Source organism: Prionailurus viverrinus, chromosome B1, assembly GCF_022837055.1.
Source record: "Prionailurus viverrinus isolate Anna chromosome B1, UM_Priviv_1.0, whole genome shotgun sequence".
NCBI classification, from domain to species: domain Eukaryota; kingdom Metazoa; phylum Chordata; class Mammalia; order Carnivora; family Felidae; genus Prionailurus; species Prionailurus viverrinus.
The window spans coordinates 75,244,090-75,265,604 of NC_062564.1; the positions used below are offsets into that span (position 1 = coordinate 75,244,090).

General features: G+C 33.5%; 1 protein-coding gene across 3 annotated transcripts in view; it reads left to right on the forward strand.

Annotated features, from left to right (window-relative positions):
* Positions 1–21,515, forward strand: part of FBXW7 (F-box and WD repeat domain containing 7) — a 227,776-nt gene that overhangs the window by 83,536 nt on the left and 122,725 nt on the right. The gene's annotated exons all lie outside the window — the stretch shown is intronic.

Below are 21,515 nucleotides of genomic sequence, written 5' to 3' on the forward strand. Positions count from 1 at the left end.
GACCTGGATAGGAATTTAAGGAATTTATATTTTGATTCTAGTGATAATGGGGTTACCATTGGAGAATTTATCGTATTTTCAGGCTAGCAGTGAACTCTTTGATGTACTCATTTGGAGACCCAGGCTTCTTTCATCTTTTAGGTCTGTCATCCTGTTGTGCTTTATTCTCACATGCCAGCCATATCAGGATGGAGAAATAACCTGCATACTAGCTTTCTTAAAATATCTATCACAGAAAAGCATCCATTACTTCTAAAATTCATTTTCCTTTGATGAGAATTTAGTTACATGTAATTGCAAGGGAGCCACATGCGTTACTATGGAGGGTGAGAATGAATTTTGGTTAGGAAATTTGGTATTGCTGCCACATTAATACTTATGTATTAGGGCCTAAGATCTGATTTATTCTAACTTATACTTAGTGTATCATTTTAAGGTTATACTATGGTTTAATGTTTAACCATTCTCTTATTGCTAGATTAGTTTCGAAGTCCTTGGTGTCAAATGCAAGGCTGCAATAAACAACCTTGTTACATCTCCTTGAGATGTTAGGGCAGCTAGCAAAAAGTGTAATTGCTGTATAGTAAGGTATAAGCACTTAAAAAAATGTACTAAATACTGGGAAATTGTCCTTCAAGAGTTACTCTCATCATCAGGGGATGAATATGTTCTTTTTACTACCTTCCTCATTAATACTTGATGTTGTTTTTGATAATCTTTCAACTGAAAAATGTTTTCTCATTGTTTTTGATTTGCATTTCCTTTATTATTGATGAAGCTGAACATCTTTTTGTAAGTTTTTGGCAATTATTTCTACTATGAATTGTCTATATGTTATCATTTTTTCTCTTGAAATTGTTTTTTTTTATAAATATCTGGTTATTATTTTAATCCTTTGGGTCTTCTGTTTCAAAAATAATTTCCTAGTTTGTTGCCAGTTAAGAAAAAATTTTAATACTATTTGTTATATATGGTGTTTCTATATTGTTTCAGTATAGGAATGAAAAATTTTGATATCTTGGACTTTATATTACTGGTTTCCAAACTATTCTGTGGAAGCAAATATTACACAAATTCTATAAACTAGTGTTTTAGAATTTTGATGTTTATTTTTTATTTTCTTTTTGTTTAAAAAATTTCAAATCTACAATTGAGAAGATAGTACAATGAATACCTGTATACTCTTCAGACTCACCCATTGTTAACATTTTGTTAGTATTTTGCCCCTTTTTTTTTACTTTGTATATCTATATTTGTGCTTATATCCATATCTACATTTACATATACATATAAATTTCTTTTGGTTACACACTGAAAAACTAAAATTCATATTTCCTGACATGTAACTGCTAAATACTAAACATGAATGATGTAAGAATAAGATTTTTTTTTCATATATAAGCATATATGTTATTACACCTGTGAAAAAGAGGTTGGCTTTCATTTCTCCCTTTCTGCAGTACTTTCATTTTTTATTATGTAAATCTTAGCTTTCATAATGGTCTACACAGGGGTGCAGAGTTTTAACCCACATTTCACAAAGAACTTTGAAATATCTGTCAATGGGCATGTGATATTGCTCCAAGAACGAATAGCACTAGAAGGCCTTTATAGTTCAATACAAAGCTTAGTTACAAATATGTATCCCAGTATTTGTAAACTGATACCTATTTTACTTTATTTTATTTAACTTAAAAAAATTTTTTTTTGAGAAGGGCAGAGGGAAAGGGAGAGAGAGAATCTTATGTACTCCAGTGTGGAGCCCTACATGGGGCTCCATCTCATGACCATGAAATCATGACCTGAGCTGAAATCCAGAGTCAGATGCTTAACTGACTGGGCCCCTGATGCCTTTTTAAGGAAGGAGGAAATTTTAGTGGGAAAAGAGAAAAATGTGATGCCAAATGAGGAAAAGAATCAACAAGCAAAAAAAAAAAAAAAAAAAAAAAGAATAATCCTGTGAATGAAAGACTTTGAACATAAGTGATTATGGTCAATAAAATAACATTGATTATTTGTGTAGTATTGCCATGAAGCAACACACTGTCACTTCTAAGCTGGTTTTGCCACTAGCATCTTTGCCATAAATGGTGGTGAAAATACTGACCACAGTGTCAATAATACTAATAGTCATTTATGTAGTTAATGAATCAGTAAGTGTTTTATCTTGAGCGTATTCTGTTACAGATAATGTTTCTACTCATTTTAAGTTTTGGGTATTTTTAGTTTTATACATTTATAATAAGTTAACAGTTGTTGGAAGCTGTTAGTGATTTAGCTTTGGATCGAACTGTTCCAATATATCTTTTAAAAATTTCTCATTGAACTGCTTACTTATCTTTATGCATCAAGATTTTCTTAATATAATCTAACCAAAACAGTACAGAAATAAGTTGCTGAAACTGATAAAAACTCAATGATTACATATTTTTGTATTTATTAGCCTATTGCCTTATTAATTTTCTTTATGTAAATATAATTCATGAAATCTAACTCATAAAAATTTTATACTAATAACATTGTTCCTATATTTCAAATGTTGGAGTTCTATATAAGATTTCATTTGGAAAGTGTTCAATTAAGGGAAAAAGTTGAAGATCTCTAGCTTCTATTAATAGCATAAGGTAAACATTTTCTGTTTGGTTAGTATTATTATTTGCCATGGATGACTGGCTACTTCTTTAACTCAGAGTAAGTATTGTACTTCTTTATTTATATATAGTATATCCTCAGACATTGCTCTTCAGGGTTTCTGACTGTTATAGAAATTAGCAATTCTAGCTCCAAAGTGATTAAAAGCCTTACAATAAAATATAAATTCCATAGAATATGTTCTGGGTAGTAAAACAATTTAAAATGTTTTTTGATAAAACTAAATTTTAATAATATATACTTTTCTTTTTAAGAGGTAGGATATTATGACCATAGTTTTAGTTTTGGATAATGTAGGGTTTCCAGTTTGAATCTCAGTTATTATAAAGTGATGCCATTAGAGAGACTTTATAGTTTAATTCATCCCTGACTTTTAGAAATAGGTCAGTGTCCTATGCCATTTTTCTCCAGGATTTCCTCTTTTCCACACCCCTAATACCTATTAAAACCATTATTATCCTACATTTTATAAATAGGGAAAAGGGTTCTGCTTCCCTCTTTCCCATACCTATTATTATACACAAACAGAAGGTGTTATTAGGCATTTATAAAGCATTACTTTCTATAGTTTGTAGTACAAAGAAAATCGATGTATTCTTGTATTGACTGTGCTTTTGAAAACTCTAGTTCCTGTCCTGCCCCTCCACCTGGTTTGGAATCACTGCTTTGTGACTGTAAGGCCAGTCTGCCTTTGATATAACTCCCCGTTGATCACCCCGGGGTTGACTGAATAAACTGCTATGTATAAAAGGAATCTTGGGACTGACTATTGGGTTTGCTCTTTGCATGTTTTGGTTATTACTCTTGTAGTTAATTGAATAGAGTACTGTAGTACTCGCTCTAAAGAGATGGAGTAATGATGCCATCTTGCTTATTAGGCAGAAACTAGTATAAAAAAGGGCTCTTTGTTTTACTGCAGAGCCAGCTTAATTGGAAAAAGTAGAAGTGCTAATGGTTTTGAAAATATGATAATTCTCAAGTCATCCTTCTGGCTTGACTATTTCTCGTTATCAGTGGCAAATTCAATGCTCTTTTACGTAGTGAAGTTATGTTGTAATCTGAACTAGCTTTCCATTTTGGCTAGTAATTTAGTGGAAAATAACCACTTTTCTAGACAGAATTCTTCACTTTTCTTTTGGGGCCATTTCACTGCACCGTGGAGGAAATATGCAGAGAGGAAATAACTAGATGCTGATTGCCATAAATTAGATTACATCAGGTAGGGAACATTTTAATTATTGTTATCTAGCTATGTTAAGACTGTATTTGATTTTGCCTTCATCTAAGCTGTAAAATGGAAAAAAATGAATTGTCTGTCTCTACACATATTAAAACTTTTTTGTAATCCATGGAAGTTGACATAACAAACTGAATATAGTTGGGTGGTTCTCCAGTTACACCCTACTCCTTCCTTCCTTCCTTCCTTCCTTCCTTCCTTCCTTCTAGTTTTTCTTCTTCTTTCTCTAGTTTTTACCCTGTAAATGGTTTTCCTCACTTACAAGTAAATCATTCTTTTTTTTTAATGTTTATTTTTGAGAGAGAGAGAGAGAAACAGAGCACAAGTGGGAGAAGGGCAGAGCGAGAGAGGAAGACACAGAATCAGGCTCCAGGCTCTGAGCTGGCAGCACAGAGCTTGATGCAGAGCTCTAACTGACAAACTGTGAGATCATGACCTGAGCCGAAGTAGGACTCTTAACCGACTGAGCCACCCAGGCGCCCCAGTAAATTCATTCTTAGTGGAGCTGGTTCGCAAAGAGATGGGACTGTGGTAGCAAGTCAGTAGGAGATTATTATGCTGACATTTTTAAGTGAGCAAATGGATGTTTATTTATGAGGTGATGACTTGTTTAAGACAGTATTGCCTGCTGAGAGTTGTGTGACCTAGTGCCCAGATGCGTTGATTTCCTAATAGTGTCTCTGTGCTATGATGGGTCATGCACATCTGGATCATTGTTTTTAATTGACTAAGGTGATACATTTCTTTTACCTTTTGAGAGTTAAACATATCAAAAGGCAAGTCAATTTATTAGATACTCTCTTAGAAGGTGAAAATAAATGTGCCTTATCACTAGTAAAGTTTATTTTGGCTGCTGTGTCAATCTTCTTAGAAAGTTTATGTATGCATGTATATATGTTTATTCTTGAGAGAGAGGAGGGGGAGCAGAGCATGAGTGGGGGAGGGGCAGAGCGGGAGTGAGACATAGAATCTGAAACAGGCTCCAGGCTCTGAGCTGTCAGCACAGAGCCCCATGTGGGGTCAAACTCACGAACCGTGAGATCATGACTGGAGCTGAAGTTGGATGCTTAACTGACTGAGCCACAGAGACACCCCAAAAAGTTTATTTTAAACATCAAATTATAAAAGTTTCCTGAACTTTCTCTCCCCCTCCCCCACCTTTTTTTATGGGGTTGGGGATGACAAGAGTGGTAGAGAAATCCATTGGAAACTTACTACAATGACTCTTTTCCTTTACCTTATGACTAGTAAACATTATAGGCTATATAGACTTATTCTTGAGATATCACTATTACTAATGTCTTTTTTGCAGTTTTCCTTTGAACAAATTGATATGTAAAAGTAATTTGCTGTAAAGCCTTTATTTCTGAATTTTCCTGATGACTAAAAAACCTTTTAAAAACATTTTGCACTTATTTGAACTAAAATGGTTATTAAAAACACATACATTGGTTTTATTTAGATAAGCTTTTTATTAAAGAAAGTTATTTAGAATGTGGAAGTACATTGTTAGAATAATTGAATGGGTAACTTTGGTCAATGGTTATTTATTAATGTGTTACAACTTAAACATATCATGCATTCAGTCTTTATTTTTCCAAATCTTTTTCTTATGTTGTAGGGCTTTTTGTTTGTTTGTTTGTGGGAAGGAAGATATATAAAACAGTAATCATTACTGTATTTTTAACCGTTGTCAACTTGAAAATCAGTGCTTAAATTTAAAACAAAATTTAGTGCTATTTAAGTGTAGAATTCCTAAATGTATAGTTCCCTCTTCTGTCTTTTCAGAGCTATTGCACCATATTAAATTTTTCAAATTAATTTCAACAAGTGTTCAAAAATCACCAATAGACTTAAGTTGCTGTTTGATTCTTTGAAGTTTGAAGGACTTCTGTGTCTGCTACCTGTATCTCTAGTATTTCTGTTGAGGTTGGAATTTGGAATAGGCATCATCAGAAGTTATTTGTAGGAAATAGGAGAGATTGGGGTAGAAAGTAAGTGACACAGTGAAGAAACATACAGACAGTTTCAGAATATAGGAAAGCTAATGTGGTTTCTCCAAGTCAGTGGCATGAGAAAGAGGGACATGGGAAGTTATTATCAAGTAAAAGAGATATAAGAAACATAGTAACCGCAAAGAATGGTTCTTGTTTGGATTCTTTTTTAGATCAAATTACCTAGAAAAGACACTTTTGAGATGCTATTGGAAATATAAATATTGACTGGTATTAGTTAATACCATAGAAATTGTTAATATGAGTTGTGATGTCAGTGATTTTGTGAGTATATAAAGCAATGGATAAATTATTTAAATATACATGATATATGGGTGGGTGGGAGAAGGAATGACTTTATGTCTAGGATTTACTTTAAAATATCTCAAAAAAGAAAAAGAGACAAAGGTAAAAATATTGGTAATATCTTGGATAACTGTTGAATATGGATGATGAGTGAGTATATAGGAGTTCATTATGCTTTTCTACTTTTATATATAATTGAGATTTTTCATTAAAAAATAAAGTTTTTGTGACCACTGACCACATTTTTGCTGCCACTACTAACATTTAGAAATTAAATGTAAAAAAATTATATTTCTAATAAGAGAAAATGTGTTTCTCTAACCATTTCATCCTTCCTCCCCCTCCAGCACCCACCTTTCCTTTCCAGTTGTCACCATCTGCTATGGTATTTGTTTTGTTTGTTGTGTGTCTTCTCCCCCTGGAATATAAATTCAAAGGCTGGAAGGATTTTTATGTTTTGTGCGTTGTTACATCTTCATTATCTATACCTGCCTAGCATATAGTAGGTGCTTAGTAAATAGTTGAATGATTGAGTGAGTGAGAACCAGAGCTCAAGGACATGGGGTTTGATTAAGGACAGAACCAAGGAGATCCTCTTTCAAAATTCCTGTGGCTGGGGCGGGGTGGGGTGGGGTGGCGTGGCGCCTGGGTTGCTCAGTTGGTTAAGTGCCTGATTTTGGCTTAGGCCATGATCTTATGGTTTGTGAGTTCGAGCCCCACGTCGGGCTCTGTGCTGAACTCTTGCTCAGAGCCTGGAGCCTTCTTCAGATTCTATGTCTCCTTCTTTCTCTGCCCCTCCTCTGCTTGTGCTCTGTCTCATTCTGTCTCTCAAAAATAAATGTAAAAAAATAAAAATAAAAAAAAATCCCTGTGGGGTTTTAGGCTCAGGCCATGATCTCATGGTTTGTGGGTTTGAGCCCCACGTTGGGCTCTGTGCTGAACTCTTGCTCAGAACCTGGAGCCTTCTTCAGATTCTGTGTCTCCTTTCTCTGCCCCTCCTCTGCTTGCACTCTGTCTCATTCTGTCTCTCAAAAATAAATAAATGTAAAAAAAAAAAAATTAAAAAATCCCTGTGGGGTTTACTGGGGGAAATGTGGGCTAGTACATAAAAATTTGGGGGATAAGAAGCCTTCTCTTTCCTGTTTGACTATATCAAACATTCAGCTGTTCTCACTACAGAAATTACTCTAATTAACTTATTATAGTGTAAGTTTTCTAATTGTCTTTCATATAGTCTTGAAAGGTTTTTTCCCCATAACCAACTTTTTATTACTGAATGCCAATCCCTTCTTGAGATGTATTTTATTTAAAATTTATATATTTCTTCTCAGGAAAAAAAAAATATTTAAAACTAGTGATTTTTGTACAGGCATGATGAATTTTAGAAACTGTTTTTATGGTTTCTTTTTATATTAAAAATATATAATCTCATATTTTCCATTTTTCTAACAATGGATTTTGTCTCTTTTTCATTGTATGTATGTTACTAGTAGTTACCCACTACTTAAAAAATAGGTGTTGATTTTTAATAGTACTGTGAAACACAGCCAATAATAATTGTACTTAATAAATAAGATGACTGAAAGTTAAGTATTAAAAGTGACATCAGTGAAAATTGAAAACATTTTATATTTGCTTTTCTAAATGAATATTTTTAGGATTACTGCTTTTAAAATTACTGAGGTAATTTTTTTAACCAAAAACTGTAAGCCTTGATTTAAGGGAAAAATGTAAGCAGAGAATTGAGTGAGTCTCATTTTTTTTTCTGGTCTGGGTACCCATTTACACCCTTAAAAATTATTGAAGACCTCAAAGAGCTTTGACTTATTTAGGTTACGTCTCTCAGCATTTACCCTATTAGAAAGTAAAACTGAGAAGTTTTGAAAGCATTCATTTATTAACTTGAAAAATAATAGCTAATTACATGTTCATACAATTAACATATTTTGGGGGAAATAGCCATATTTTTTGAAACAAAAAATTAATGAGATAGATGATGTTGTTTCACATTTCTTTAAAGTCCAGCTTAACAGAAGACAGTTGAATTCTCATATCTGCTTCTGCATTCAGTCTGTTGTGATACTATATGCCATGTGGGTTGAGGAAAACTTCAATGTATATTCATTAGGTATTGAGAGTGAAAAACACAAATATTGTCTTAGTATCATGAAAATAATTTTGATCCCATAGACTCCATGTAAAGGTCTCAGGGGCCCCCAAGGTCCATATTTTGAGAACTGCTGGAATTACTTCTCACTGGGATGCTATATGTGGCAGGATAGTGTATTAAATGAAAAAGTAGTTTTAAATAATGTAATAGTGTCAATTTGATAAGTTTTTGTTTGATACATTTTAGTTTAAAGGAATTATTGAAGTTAGCTTGTGCTTACTTACATACATAAATCTGGGCACTGAGCAGCCCTCACCTACAGGGTTGTAGTTGTGGATTTCACATCTTTTGGACTACCATGTAATTAGGATGGTCACCTTATTTCTTAGAGAAGTAGAAATTCAATAGAAAGGTTAAAATCTTTAAAACAAGTTTTTGATATTTAGAGTTACTTGCAATTAAGGGGGAAAGCACACTTTAAAATGCAGTTAGTTTGTTAAAAATAATCATGATGCTTAATTGTCATTGGTGAGCACATATTAACATTTCCCCTTCCTTTTACACTTATCTATAGCTAGACGATTAAAGATACTGTTTATATCTAAATATTGTTGTTTTTCTGATGGTTTTAAAAGCCTTTTCTTTGTGGATTTGCTTTCTTCCTCCATCTGTATGCAACCTAGGAATCAATAGTACATTAGATCAGCTGACACTGAAGGAAAAATAATAAATGATGAAAATAGCCCTTATTGCTTACATTCTATTTTAGTTATAACTCATATAAGATCCAGAGGGTATTGGTGGGGGGATGAAACATTACATCTCAAGTTATTTCACAAGTCAGCTTTACTTTGGGATCTTTTATGCTTTTGTTTAAAAACAACATTGATGTTGGGTAGCTAATAAAATAACTTACTCTCATTATGCATTTGGTGGGGATTTTTATTGATGCTTGTCTGTAAGCATAGACAAAGATTTATTTATAGGCTTTTGTTAATTATAAAGCTAATAGAAATCAAATTATTATGGGCATGCTATACATTTGTTGACAACGTAAATTGTATGAGGTTTTAATGCTTGGTACATTGTTCTTATGTTAGTAAGGTGTTATGTTAGTAAGGTTAATTTTTCATACCTCCCTTAGCTTCCCAATCTCACATATTTGATAGGAAGAGTACATCAGCAGCAATAAGACCTTTTTCCCCCAGCGTGTCTGACATGCATCTGAAAATGTGACAGAGAGGAGCTTTAGCTAGATTTTAGAAGTTCTTTTGTTAAATCATATAAGAAACTTAAACTGATAGGACTTCACATTTTTCACATAATGTGTTCTTTTGATGAGTAGCTGTATAGCAGCAGCACAGGAAAAGCAGAGTTCTTGGCAATACCAGCTCAATTGCATCTGCAGATGAGGATTTAAAATTCTCTGCAGCAGACAGTACCTCCAGCAGGCGAGTAAAAGGTTACTGCATTATTTTGCTTGTTTGTTTCCATAGCCTTTATCTACAAAAGAATTTTTTAAAAAATTTCAGTGTGAAATGCATGCCTGTTTTTAGATGTTCTGGAAATTGACTTAAGTATAACAGGAATCTCAAAAGGGCAGTGCAAGGTGAAGGAAGAGGCAATGCAATACTGGCTCTTTTAAGCTTTAAATCAGAAACGAAATTGAGCATGAGGCATACACAAATAAGGAACCTTTCATTGCCACAGAAAACAGGAAGTTTTAAAAATGTACATTTTCATTCAAGGTGTTTCTTATTACATTTAGTTTTTACACTATCTCCCTCAAAAAAGGTGCTAACAGAGATTGGTAATCATTGGTCTGTGAATGTTCGTTAAGTTACAGCTATTTGAAATATGATTATTTGGGAAGACTTTAAAGTATTTGTGTGAATGTCACCCTCCCTTGTCCTGGAAACTTAATGTGAATCATAACATGGTATAAATAAATATCTTTATGCATTTTTGGCAAAAGAGGATGCTTAAGTACAAAAGATACTATAGTGTGGCTGACATAGTACAATTGTTTATGTTTTCTGGGTGGTTTTTGCGTCTACTTAATAAGATGCAAATAACCAAGTGAGAGAAGATTCAGTATCAAAACAACCAGGTTTTTGGTGGCTTTTCTCTGTGTTGTCCATACCTATATGTATCCACGTGCCCTTTTCTTTTCATTAAAACTCTTCTAACGTTTATGATAGCAGGGGTCTCCTTGGATTATATTGCTTATTTATTCCATCATTACTTACACCCCTATTTTTGCTATAGAATTTTATCACTCCATAGTTCTCAAGTTTAACTACAGTATTCACAGGGATTTTTTTTTACTTTGCATATCAACCACCGTACTGCCCTCTCCCAGCAATACTCAAAAGATTTTTATCATCTACTAAGTTTTGTTTTAAAAAAAATACACATGCCTATGTTTTTGTATTTTAGATCGAATAATAAGATAGAAAACAATTCTGTAAATCTATAACATAGAAGTAAAACCAGTAGATTATTCTTACTGTGACTGTTTGGCAGACTTCTTGAATCGTAGAGTCATAAAAGGTCAGCAGTTCTGATTGGTAAGTTAAAGAATCCGTCCAGTAATTTGCTCCCTGTTGTTTCTCAAAGCAATGCAGCGGCAGTTCTTTTCCAGATATTGAGCAGTTCTTGAACAGTGTCTATGAGGACAGGGAGGGGTGGGGCTCATTCCAGTTGGTTGTTGAAATAGTGTGCATTTACAGAGGGAACAGGTTGGATAGGCTGAGCTGAAGGAGTAGGCAAACAGATCTAAACTGATGGAGGACAGAAAGAGTGGTTAGTATAATTTCGGGGTGTAATATCTTGAGTTTGCTCCTTTGTTAAGTACTTGGGCTTTAATATAAAACAGTTTGAAATATTAAAGCACCTTACCTTATTTCTAAAGAGTAGCCGGGAGACTTCTGTTTTTAATGTCGACTTTTTCTTGGCGTTGAGTTTGTGTCTGGTTATCTTCCTTCTGATAGGAAGCTGATGTTTTATTCTTTTTTAACAGTGTTTCTTTCAGCCAGAGAGCTGCAGAATGAGGCAGTTAGCCAATTTTGAGTATATATGGGACATTACCAGTTCTGATTTTTTAAGTTAAATTCTCATCTAACGAACAAGTCAATGTGTGGCTGTGGCTGCAGCATTATTTCTTCTTTAATGAAGAGGTTGAGCCGTTCGACCTGCTGCTCCGATCTGTTCTCTTGTAGCCATACCTCAGACCAGTTGCAGAGATTATCCATCGAATGTCCCAGGCAACCAAAGGTAACTACATAGATTTATTTCAAATAAAAATATACAATTAAAATGGATGCATTATAACTAGGACCATATGATTAAAAATAAAAGACCAATTAAAGATGTTCTTAGCAGTTTTCTTGACCTTGCAGTAGCTATCCAATATCATTTTGTCATCATCAGATTGTGTAGCAATGGAAATGCACTGCAGTAATTGATTTTGTAATAGGATCAGGTGATTTACTAGCTGCACTGACAACCACTTGCTTGCTTGCTCTGAGCTGTGGAGCACTCTAATGGATGTTGTGATTGCAGCCTGAAGTTGATGTGAGACTGCTGGCCACTTAAAGCAGCAGTGCTTATTTTTTTAAATTAGAATAGTAAGTTTAAGAAAATTTTTTTTGCTTTAAGTTTGGGTAGGCTTAGTAATTTTATAGCTAATTTGAGTGCCCCCATGACATTTTAGAGATTATATATTATTTCATTCATCAATCCATAAAAAGTTCATTGGTACTAGTCATCTTGAGTATAAGGAAACGTACAGGAAATGCTGCCTGCTGTTAGCTCAGCCTCAACATATGTATCAACATAACTCTGGTACTGATCATGAGAGCATCTCTCTAAAATATAGGATTTGTGTTAACTATCCTGTATCATATAAGTGAAACAATATTGTTAGCATTTGTAAATTTTTTCAGTTTCAAATTCTAGCTGTATAGATTACAATAATGGAATTGTGGCAAATTCTTGTATTAGTGAGTTGTAGTTGAGTTGTTTTGTATTCCTTTTTTGGTCTTTTGCTTTGTTAGTGGTTTCATAGATATAACAACATTTAGGAAGTCTGAGTCAGACCAATTTTAAAGTATATTGATGACAACATATAGTAGCTATTTTAAAGTAATTTTTAAGAATACAACAAAGTAAACACAACATCCAAGATTATTAATTTTCAGTGATTATAATCTAATAATTTTTTTCATCTTCTATGCCTTTGAAACAAATACTTTATTACAAAATACAGGACTAAAGCTAAAGCAGAATAGAACTGCCATTGCAGAAAGAACAGTGAGACTCAGGTACCCCAGACTTTGCCCACTTTAAAGTTTTGCTTGGGGCTTTGCATAGGAAAGAAAATGAATCTCCTTTCCCTTTCTCACCAACTCCTCTACCTCTCTATAGTACATAAAGTGGTTTGTACAGAACATGATGTAAAAACACTGAGTTCTCTGTTCTTCACTAGTTTATATTCTGTAACTACATTTATGTTTTTGCTATGATAGGGATACGTTTTCTTTCAGTCACACCCAAAAATATTTATATTAGTTAAGTAATGTTAATAATTTGCTATAGGAGAAATTGAGCATGAAGTTGCCGTTATGTATGATATTCAAACTGCCATGTGAAGACAGCTTTTCCTTCTCATGTACTTAAATACTTGGTGGTAATGTTTCTTGAAAGATGTAAATATTACCAATATAATTCTGCACTTTATTCTGAATTCAGATACTTCAAACATTAATTATGGAAGACTGTAATATAATTTAACAACTAGTATTTGTAATCTATTATTCAATAAGTAAAAAGTTTATAGCCACCCTCCCACCCCACCCCCCATCCCCATAAAGAAAAAGAATCCTCTGTGAACACTGTAACATGAACATATCATTTGGGATTTGGTCGAGGATGTATCTAAATTTCATATATACTGAAATGTTAAATGGTGGATTAACAACAAATAAATCATTAATATAAGTTTCATTGGAGTGGTGGACATGAAAGCTTGCTTCCAATGTGTTGAGTAAATGGAGGAAAGGCAGTGAGTATCAGAAATGTTGACCACATCTTAAAAAGGCTTGCTTATGAAAGATAGAAGGTACTATGAATGTTCTATATTAGACAGTAATTCATGTAAAATAAATAGGTAATACTTTGTGAAGTTCAAGCCCTAGGAGAGCCGCCTTTTCTTAAGGGCCATGGATCAAGCATCAAAAGACCTGGATTTAATTATCCTCTGCCACTAATCTCCTTGATGACCTTGATCAATTTATATATGAACGTTTTTATTTAATTTCCTTAAATATACTCTTAAAATACCCATTAAAAAGAAGGCAAATAATACTTGATCTGGAGGCTGTAGAAATTGGAGTTAGGAAGAAGGATGAAATTTCTTAAAGAATCAGGTTCTGGGTGATACTGAAATGTTTCCATTTGCTTATTTCATCTCCTTTTTTCGGGGGCAGAGTCGAACATTTTCAGCTAAGAAAATGGTTTTATCTTTTTCATATCCAGTATTCTCTAAATGTTTAAGAGAACAAATTTGGGACTAAATTCTAGCATTACCAATTTTCCCTAATGCTGTCTAACAGTGTTGTTAAAAAGTTTATTTCAGTTCGTAGCATATTTTTTTTTAGTAATTTTTTGTTGTTGTTGTTTTTAAAGATAGGCTTTATGTTAGTAGTGCTCTTCCCATATATGGTCTATCAGATAAGCTGTATACAGTTCTCTTTGTTAAGCAAAGTGATTGGTGGATTGATTGAATTAGGTGCTTTCAGAGTGATGATGATATCATAATAATTACAACAAACATTTGTTGAACTCTTAATCTGGATCATATGCATTTCTATGTTAATTATGTCATTTATGAGATAGGTGTTACTGTTATTTTTAAAGATAAGGAGGGAGGGGAAGGTGGGTGATGGGTATTGAGGAGGACACCTTTTGGGATGAGCACTGGGTGTTGTATGGAAACCAATTTGACAATAAATTTCATATATTGGAAAAAAAATAAAGATAAGGAAACTAGGCTCAGAGAGGTTATAGCATTTATTTAAAAAAAAAATTTTTTTTTTAATTTTTTTTTTTTAACGTTTATTTATTTTTGAGACAGAGAGAGGCAGAGCATGAACGGGGGAGGGTCAGAGAGAGAGGGAGACACAGAATCTGAAACAGGCTCCAGGCTCTGAGCAGTCAGCACAGAGCCCGACGCGGGGCTCGAACTCACGGACCATGAGATCATGACCTGAGCCGAAGTCGGCCGCTCAAGCGACTGAGCCACCCAGGCGCCCCGGTTATAGCATTTAAATCACACAGCTAGGAAATAACCTGTGTTAAAATTCATAGTTAAAAAAATATATATCATATATATTTTTTGCTGCAGAAGAGATTGAGTGTAAGGTATAGGTATATATTTAATTATGGTAAAATACTGTAATATATTTTTAAAGTATTTTCACTTTCAGTTAAGCAGTGACTTGCAGAGATGAAGCCAAGTTTTGGTCTGAAGACATTATATGATCACCTAATATTTGTATCTTGAATAAGAAATAACTGATGTATTTACCTCTTACTTAGCTATTTGGAGTATTTTTATGTGTTGCAGTAATTATTCATATAAAGCATTTGTACTTCATGTGCAGTCATGTTTCTCAAAGTATAGCTCAGAGATCACTTTGCATCTGTGTCACTTGTGGTAGTTAAAAGCACAAATCTACATCAGAACCTCTTGACAGAATCACTGGAATGAGATCCAGGGATTTTCATTTTTAAACAAGCCTCTCAGATGATTCTTATGCATACCAAATTTTGAGAACCATTGATATTGAAAATGTGCTCCTTTTTTGCCTTTCTGTGTATGTTGCCTGTCAGCTTTCCTTTCTTTAAGAATTAGCTTACAAATCACAGATGATTTATAAAATCATCTCTCACACCGTTAAAAAAAAAAGTTTTGAGACAGAATGAGCAATTTCATATACTAATGGTGAAATGTAAATTGGTAATGTTAATTCTTTCATGGTAGGCATTTTAGGAACATGTTTAAGTAGTACTTAAAATGTTCATAAACTTTGACTCAGTAGGCCTACCTCTAGGAGTTTATCTCAAGGATATAATTCAGAGATTTGCAGAAAGATTTAGGCACACGAATCTTCATAGACTAGCATCATTTTTAAAGGTGAAACACTGAAAACTAAATAAATGAAGATGAAACACTGGAAATAATTCAGTGTCAAATATCAAGGAGATGGGTAAATGAGTTTATTATATCCTTTTGTTTGAGCCACCTTCCAGCCTTAAGATGTCATATTGGGAAGAATATTGAAGATGTAGGAAAATGCTCATAATATAGATAAAGTTTTGAGAGAATATAAAGTTGTATTTATACATCCATATGCATATAGTGCATATGGTATTAGGTTGAACTGTATGAAATTGCCGTTTTTGTAGGTCAGTGAATAGTTGAGTATTAGCATTTTTATGTAGTTTAATCTATTATATTAGTTTTGGAAATATGTATTTGTCACACGTTGTTGAGAGGGAGACCAGGAGGAAATACAACAAATTTATAAAGTGATTATTTCTGGATGTTGAGATTATAGATAAAGTCTCCTTCTTTATATGTCTGCGTTTTTCAAGTTTTCTACTAAGTCTTCGTTTTGACCTTTATAATAGAGCAAAATATGTTGCTAACAAAACCAATTATTAGAAATAATTGCTAAGCTTCTGTGGAATGCCCCAAGTAAAGTTTTGTAGATTTCTTTTAAGGAAGCATAAGGACTCCATCTGTACTTAATATCTTACCTCTTTTATTTGCTGTCGAGTATATTTCTGCAAATGTGTATATAAACCAGTATCTACCTACCAAATTTGGATTGGATTTAAATCTGCAGTGGAAAGTATACTTTGAAAGGAGAATAACATCAATTTTACAAGTGTTTCTTTGTCAATAGGCTTAAAGATTACTGATCATATGCAGCAGTCTGTTGGGTAGCCACTTTAAGCAAAAAAGCCATTTGGGTTTTTGCTTAAAATTTTAAATTAAAATTGCTAAATTTGTATAATTAAGTTAATTATAAATTAATGTGATTTTAATTAATTTATAAAACTAAGTAGAGTTTTTAAAATTGGTTATGTAATGTATATATTATCTTTGGTTTTAAAAAGTTAACTGTTCTTATTTGAGAGGAACGTAGTCCTCCCCACCCTCATTTGCTTTAATGGTTCAGTTTTAAAATTATAGCTTAATAAGAATTATATCTATCATATTCTAATTTATCACCAAATACCAGATATTGGATGCTTTATGTATGTTCCCTTTTAATTCTTACATAAAACCCACTCATTAAGTATAAGCTTCATTTTAGAGTTGAGACAATTACAAGTGTACTTGAGATTATTTGAAGTGGTGTATTTGGGTTTTTACTTCAGTAATGTCTTCAAGGCCCATGTTCTTATCCTTGATATTATCCAGGTCCATCTGAAATGTATATTATGCATTCATAAATGGGAAACAAGGAAAACTGTAGTATAAGCCTTCCTAATTCAGAATGTCAAAGAGTGGAGGAAAATAGAAAATGAGTAATTATTTCTTGTTTTTATTCAGTCACTTGTTATACTCTAATCTGGACAGTATGTGTGATTTCTAACATTTACTCATAGCCTGCTAATAGCTAATTTCTTGTGCAAATCACTGGAAATCCTAAAATGGAAACCCAAAATTGCCTTCTGGGAGTTTATGGTCCTAATGGGAAAGGCAGATAACAAAAGAGGTATTTAATAAGGTATTTCAGAACATAGGTATGGAATAGAAACTGTTGGAGCATAAAGATGTTAATTCTGTTTGAGAGTAGTAGTGAGAGGTACTTGGGAACCTACCTTAGAAGACGTTAATTTTGAGGGAGCCGTAGATTTTATTCTTTCCATAGGTCCTGGGAATCTGCATATTAATAAGTATTCTTGTCCCTTAAGTGTCCTTTAATCCTATTGAAGTTTGAGAACCACCACTGTAGGTGGCTGTTGAATCAATGATAGTGAATATAATAGCTTGAGGAGAGTATGTAGAGTGAGAAAGGAGAAGCTAGAAACCTAAAAGCAGTAGTATTTTAGCAAAGAGAGGTTTAAGGCCAGAGAGAAGGAGAGTTTCATAGTTACTAAACTGCGTATATGAATTAGGCAATGGAAGATCCTAGGAAAGTAGGCATTGGAAAGAGAATGCATCAAAGGAGAAACAGGTTGTAATAGTGAATTGGGTCGAAAAGGCCATAGATTTTATTCGTGCATTTTCTAGAGATAATCCCCATATTATTTACCAAGTAAAATCATTACTCTGGGCTTTACAGTAAATTGTGTCTTATCTCTTTAAATCAGAACTACATGTGTATCATGTACAAATTGACATGAGTAATTGTGGTCTGGCCCCTAGAGGGGTTTATAGACAGTATTCGATAATGCAGCATTGTCATTGGATCAAGATGCTGTTAGATTAGATTCATCTAGCAGTTATAATTCATGTATAGTAAGTGGTGTCTTTTAGTGTCTAGGGATAGGATTGGATGTGACTTAGATTTTGTGAGAATAATCAAGAAAGTAACAGGAGGAAGTTATTTGAAGCTGGAAGAAGAAAGTGATGGAAAAAGTTATGAGTTACAAGTGTATCCTTTCTGTTTCTCTCATGCTTCCACATTTATTTAATTTTCTTAATTTTATAGATTTTTTTTTTTACCAGTATGTTTAAGTTGTAAGCATATACAGTCACAAATTTTGGAGGAAAAGTCTGAGAATTCTGATTGAGATTACAGTATGAAGGAAAAAAAAATGTTCTTTTTTACCCTGAGATAAATAGTAACTAAAAGTTACACTGTTAACCTTTTGAAGATAATGTTTAAGAAACAGGTTAATTTCTAAAAGAAAAACTAAACATAAGTAAGTATGGGAGCAAAGGTTTGCAACATATTCTGTCTCTGTCTCTGTATAGGAAGGAAGTTACTTTCCAAATGTTGGAGTTGACTGTTGTTGAAAGTCATAGAAGTTCATCTTCTAAAGATTGCCTTTTAGAATTCATTTCTTAGAATTATATCTGGGATAATTTTTAGATACAATTTGGTTTAACTGAAGAAGTCCTTGGTTACTGAAAAATACAGATTAGAAATCATTGTCATTTACCTTTGCTGATTACATATTTTATGATACTGACTTTTGCTTCCCTCTTCATTTTTATTCTGTGACTAGAGCTTTATTACAGAGTGAATGGAAAAGAAAAACTTTATTTTGCATTTCCATATAGTTGGATTAGAGTGACTCCCTTCTAATTAATAAGGCTTCATTTATGTACATTGTTTTGCATCCAAAAACTAATGTCTTGTACTTGTGATTGTTTATGCAAAAAGAAGCAAGAATGAGTTTAAAGAAATTGAACCTTTAAGCTGGAGGAGAATGATTAATGGAACAAGTTTCTGGAGGAGGTATAGGGGTAGACAAAAGAAAAAAGACTGGTAGTATTAGTCTTGGAAATGATAGGGAACACTTTTTTTTCCTCAGAGACAGAAGAGAAGGAAGGAGGAGCAAAGGAATAAAATCTTTGGGTTTGAGATGTTGAAAATTGTCAAGAACATAGCTGTGAAAGCTTCAGTCATCTCATAAGGAGATTAAAATACTCATTTAGCAGTATAAATTCTAGTGTTTAGTAAGCACTTTATGTAGGACAGTTTACTTTTGAAGTCTCTTCTTTTTGATCACAGTGGAAACTATTCTTGATTGGTATTTTATTTTTTTTTTAGTAAGAAAGATAATTTTGCTACTTACATCTTGAAAATTTTGCATAGAGGAACATGTTCCATAGTGAATGTTTTTGAAAGCAAGTCATCTAAACTCAGAGCAGTTATTGACCTTTTGATAATCCCTGAGCCAGAATTTGATTCAGAGTGTTACAGCAGTAAGCATGAATTGGCAGAAAGAATGAAGGTGGTATGAATGGTCAAGGTCCACGTGACATTTAATATAAAGTAGGTAGGATGTGATTTGGGGTGGCGGTGGGGGATGCTTAGATTGTATGGGTTTACCAGATTGGTGTACTTATTCTGTTCAAGATAGTATTTTTTCCCCCATTTCCACTAACTTGTATACCCCTTCCTTCCATTTTAAAGTGGTAGAGCACCTGCTGTTTCTGACTTCAGTGATTTGTAATTCAGGATGTATCTGTTTCAGAGCATCACAAAAAGTATGTTTAAATTCCTAATGTACCAAGTGTCTGTTGACAGATGAATGGATAAAGAAGATATGGTATATATTTATACAATGGGATATTACTTAGCTGTAAAAAAGAATGAAATCTTGTCATCCATATGGATGGATCTAGAAGGTATAATGCTAAATGAAATAAGTCAGAGAAAGACAAGTACCATATGATTTCACTCATATGTGGAATTTAAGAAACAAAGCAAATAAACAAAATAAAAGAGACAAAAAAAACCCCCAGACTCTTAAATATAGAGAACAAATTGGTGGTTACCAGAAGGGAGGTGGGTGGGGGCATGGGTGAAATAGGTGAAGGGGATTAAGAGTACACCTATCTTGATGAGCGCTGAGTAACATATGGAAGTGTTGAATCACTACATTGTACACCTGAAACTAACATAACACTGTGTGTTAACTACACTGGAATTAAAATAATTTAAAAATACTCTCAATGTAAAATAAAATTTCAGGGAAAAAAATTGAAGAACTTTTAATTTTTTTTTTTTTTAAATTTTTTTTTCAACGTTTATTTATTTTTGGGACAGAGAGAGACAGAGCATGAACGGGGGAGGGGCAGAGAGAGAGGGAGACACAGAATCAGAAACAGGCTCCAGGCTCTGAGCCATCAGCCCAGAGCCCGACGCGGGGCTCGAACTCCCGGACCGCGAGATCATGACCTGGCTGAAGTCGGACGCTTAACCGACTGCGCCACCCAGGCGCCCCGAATTTTTAATAACTTTTATTAGAATTAAATTTTGGTTAGGGTTTGGCATTCTTAAATTGTTAGAAATGTCTTAGACATGGGTTGTATACCAATATTTAAATGCTAAAGTCAGTTTTTTTTGTTGTTCAACTTAGCAAAGAAATGTATTCTCTTTGACCAAAGTGGGTAAATATTTTCTCCTTAACACTTTGACAGTTTCATAAAGAAAATAATTCAAGTGTGCTGTGCTGTAAACTAAAAAGATCACTCCTAGGGGAAAAGCCTGAATTATTATTGTAATGAATGTCATCCTCCTTGTGGCATTATTATAAAATTGAAGAAACTGACTCAAAATATTATTTTTAATACATAGTATGCACTAGAATTTTAATTTACTTTAGCCTAATTTTGAGATCTTCTACCTTTGTTACTATAATCTGTATTTTAAAATGTTATTATCGAATTTGTATTCATTTCAGATATTTAACTCCCAGCTCTCTATTAGTGTTATTTAAAGCAGAAATAAAAATGGGCAATATTTTGGTCTGACAAAGTAATTCTTAAAGTGTTTAGTAGCAGTAAAGGTTAGATTGGTTTTATCCCATAACAGCAATACTGAAGAAGTTAAGCTTGGCCTATATAAAGTAAGTGGTGACACTGGGTTTCCTTAAATACGTAATACAAGCAGTTCTGTTATAAAGCAATAATGCGTCTCTGGAAAAAAACCAGAGATCTGCAAAATTAGGCCCTAGAAATAGGGACAGGCCACGCAGAAGCCTATGCAATTTATAATCTGTGTATTAACAAAACTGATAACAATTCTGATAAAAATAAGAATACAGCTAAAGATTTACCTGATATCAGTTGCTTAATTCTGAGTCCTAGGATTTATGCCTTTTCCTTTGAGATATAGGTCCATGAGGACATTCAGTTCCACTTAAATAGATTGTCAAAATTAAAAATTCTGACCTAAGATGTAGACTTCTTTATCAGTCCTCTTTACCCACCTATCCGCCTTATTTGGGGGTAACAACAACAGCAACAACAACAGCATGAGGGAAATATTTTCCTGGTTTCTTGATCTGTACTCTTTGCTTGACCAGCTAGTTGAGCCTTGTGGAAAGCCTGGCAGTTCTTGAAGCCATTAACCAGCCTCTACTTGCCCTCTTCTACCAGAGTTCTATTATTTTCCTTAAGGTCATCGTATATTGCTAAATCTCTCTCTGTGAGAACGCTTGTCCCTAATGGCTTTAAAAC